Source organism: Lotus japonicus, chromosome 6, assembly GCF_012489685.1.
Source record: "Lotus japonicus ecotype B-129 chromosome 6, LjGifu_v1.2".
Taxonomy (NCBI): Eukaryota; Viridiplantae; Streptophyta; class Magnoliopsida; order Fabales; family Fabaceae; genus Lotus; species Lotus japonicus.
In genome coordinates, this window is record NC_080046.1 from 51,613,155 (window position 1) to 51,616,866 (window position 3,712).

The following is a 3,712-nucleotide window of genomic DNA, read 5'->3' on the forward strand; positions in this document are numbered from 1 at the left end:
CTCAGGCGCTCTGAATTGGTGCCTGAGCGCCCAACTTCGTGTAATATGCGTATAAATAAGGCTTAGGCCAATTTCTTTGATACATTTTGAAATTTTACTCATTTTTGATCAAGTTTGAGAGCTGAGGAGAACTTTGGAGCCAAGGGAGGCTTCCAACTTGTACTTTTTCTCAGGTTTTATTTACATTTTCTTCATGAATTCACTAGCCATGAGTGGCTAGTTCACTTTTTGCTTTGGGTTAAGAGATTCTATGAAATTTTAGTTAGTTAAATCCTATCTCTATGCATGAGTCTTGATTCAATCTTGTATTTCAATTCCTTATTGCATGTTTAGCTTTGGTGCACCTTTGCTATAGGCTAGATTATAATCAAATGGAAATTTGTTATGATTTAGGGACATGAATTGGAATAGGTCTTTCTATACTTGCTTCTAGGCATAGAGTGAGGGTAGGGTTTTGTTGGTCTGAATATACATGCTACTATATCTCTTATGAATGTTTATGTACACAAGGAATTGGGCTTAACTTTCAATTTGAGATAATTACTTTTGTGTGGAATCAACTAGTAAGTACATAGGCTATATCAACAAGAGTTAAATCAATGATTCACATGCATAGGATAGGTGGACTAAAATGGATTAGATGATCAACAACCCATGGCAATTTTCCATCATTGTTTTTTTTACATCATTTTCAACATTGCTCTTTTGCAAATCTTTTGGCACAATCAACCAAAACCAATTTCTGAATTTTACTGTTTTAAGAACTTGCAAACTTTAGGCTTAAATCAACAATTCTCACTCACAATCCCTGTGGTTCGATATTTTAAAACCCGGAGGTATTCGTACACTTGCGAATTGACCAACAAGTTTTTGGCGCCGTTGCCGGGGATTGTTTGTGGTTTTCGATTTAAGTTAAAGAGTTTGTTTGTTTGTGTTACTAAGCATTGCATTGAATAGGTGTTACTAACCTTTTCTCTGTTTTGTGATGCACGGTAGTCTTGGCACGGATCCACTGCTGTTTGATCCGGATCCAGAACGCACCGTCCATCGTCGACGAGCTCAACAAAGAGCTGCTGAGTTAGCCGCCATGGCTGCCCATATGACGGAGGAGGAGATGCAAGCCCACATTGAAGAAAGAGTGAATGAGGCTCTTGCTCAAAGACTTCAAGAGCAAGAATTGGAGAATGCTAATCGTTCTCTTAGAGACCTCACCTCGGCTGCCATGAGCTACGATTATCCGGGCAGCATAGTTTCCCCCGATGGCACGGGAAACTTTGAGCTGAGGCCGGCATTCATCAACTTGGTGAGCCAAAATCAGTATGGTGGAGGTGCTCTTGAAGATCCTCATGCACACATGGAGCGGTTTATCCGCAATTGCAACACCTACAGAGTTCAGAATGTTTCAGCGGACACCATCCGCTTGAGTTTATTCCCTTTTTCATTGAGGGATACTGCTGAAGAGTGGTAGAATTCACAGCCCCAAGGTAGCATTACATCTTGGGAAGACTTGGCTGAGAAGTTCACCACAAGGTTTGTTCCGAGAGCCCTCTTGAGGAAGCTCAAGAATGACATCATGACTTTTGCTCAATCCACCGATGAGAATCTCTATGAAGCTTGGGAGAGGTTCAAGAAGCTCTTGAGGAGGTGTCCTCAACATAACCTTACTCAAGCTGAGCAAGTAGCGAAGTTCTATGATGGTCTCCAATATTCTTTGATGTTTTGTTTGGATGCGGCTTCAAGTGGAGAGTTCGATGCCTTACTTCCACAAGTGGGGTATGAGTTGATTGAAAAGATGGCTATAAGAGCCATGAACTCTAGTAATGATCGCCAAGCCCGAAGAGGCTTCCTTGAGGTTGAAGCTTATGATCAACTTATGGCCTCCAACAAGCAACTTTCCAAGCAAATGAATGAGATTCAAAATCAAATGAAGACTACCAAGATTGGTGGTCGAGTTGCCAAATTGGAGTGTGTGACTTGTGGAGGGCCACATGACAGCGAAGAATGCACAGAGACTAGACCGAAGGAGGAAGTGAAGGCTATGGGTCAAGCTCGGAATGACCCATTTTCAAATACTTACAATCCAGGATGGAGGAATCACCCTAATTTTTCTTGGAGGCAAGGTGGTAATGGGGCAAGGAAATGGTTTTCAAAGACAATTTCCTAGCCAAGGATTCCAAGGCCAAAGCTCAAGACAACCTCAAGAGCGAGGAGAAGGTGAAGGTAGTGGTTCCTAGAAGAGCTTCGAAGAGTTGGTGGAAACTTTCATCAACCGGACGGAGAATAATTACAAGAATCAAGAGGCAGCTATCAAGAATCTTGAGAATCAATTTGGCCAGCTGGCCAAGCAAATAGCCGAGAGACCTCAACGTAAATTTCCTTCCGACTCTATCCCCAATCCTAAGCAAGAAAATGCCTCTGTTGTAGCCATTAGAAGTGGGAGAGTGATGAATGAATTGAAGAAAAAAACAGAGGAAGAAAAGAGAGAGGAGAGAGTGGAAGGAGAAGTAGTTGTGCCTATTAAGGTGAGAGAGGAAGTTGATCTTACTCCTGAAATTAGCAAGGTTCCGTTCCCTAAAGCATTGGCTAAGAAGAGCTTAGATAAAAAGTTTTCAAAATTTGTTGAAGTTTTCAAAAAGCTCCACATTAGTATTCCTTTTGCCGATGCTTTGGAACAAATGCCTATATATGCTAAGTTTATGAAGGATATTCTGCATAAGAGAAGAAGATTGAAGGGAGTAGATGAGACGGTGTTGATGACGGAGGAATGTAGTGCCATTTTGCAGCGGAAGATGCCAAAGAAAAGAAGGGATCCCGGAAGTTTCACTATTCCGGTGGAAATTGAATGCATGGCGGATGTGGAATCCTTGTGTGATCTTGGAGCGAGTGTCAATTTGATGCCGCTCACCATGTTTGAGAGGCTTAATCTAGGAGAGGTTACCCCAACCATGCTCTCCTTGCAAATGGCGGATCGATCCCTTAAGACTCCATATAGGATTGTGGAGGATGTAATGGTGCGGGTGGACAAGTATGTGTTCCCCGTAGACTTTGTTGTGCTTGATATGGAGGAGGATGAGAAGATTCCTCTCATTCTTGGTCGACCTTTCTTAGCTACTGGTAGAGCTAAGATTGATGTTGACAAGGGTCACCTCATTCTCAGTGTTGGTAAGGAAAAGGTACGGTTTTCTGTTTTTAATCCTATGATTGAGACTAACCATGACAATGACTTTGTCTGTGATGTGATTAGAAGCAGGTCGAAGGTTTCGGAAGAGATCCCCAAAGTTAATGCCCAAATTGATGAGTTCCATCCGGCTCTCATCAAGCTTGTTAATGGTAACAAGTATGGGGGGTCCAAGTACGAGAACTTGCATGCTCATATGGTGAAGTTTACCCAAGCTAGCACCCTTGCTAGGATTGAGGGTGTTTCAAGTGATGAAGTGAAGAGTAAACTCTTCCCTCATTCTTTGACGAGGGAGGCTAGAGCTTGGTTTGATGAGCAAGAGGACATAGCCTCATGGGAGGATTTACTCCAGAGATTTTGTGCAAGGTAGAATCCTTGCACTTGTGGTAAGTTAATCAATGGAAAGGAATTTCCTTCCTAACACCATCGGAAGGAGAGTCCACCTAGGACTATAACCTAGGGCTAAATGGGAGACAACCCATTCTTTTAATTTTGTTATTTTCTATCTTTTAATGTTGTAGTATTTTAGGTGTT

General features: G+C 42.1%; 1 non-coding gene across 1 annotated transcript; it reads right to left on the reverse strand.

Moving 5' to 3' along the window:
* Window positions 1–1,555: 1,555 nt before the first annotated feature.
* On the reverse strand, window positions 1,556–1,662 carry LOC130727066 (small nucleolar RNA R71). Its single transcript, XR_009015106.1, has one exon. It is a non-coding gene; the product is annotated as a small nucleolar RNA R71 (small nucleolar RNA).
* Window positions 1,663–3,712: the final 2,050 nt, after the last annotated feature.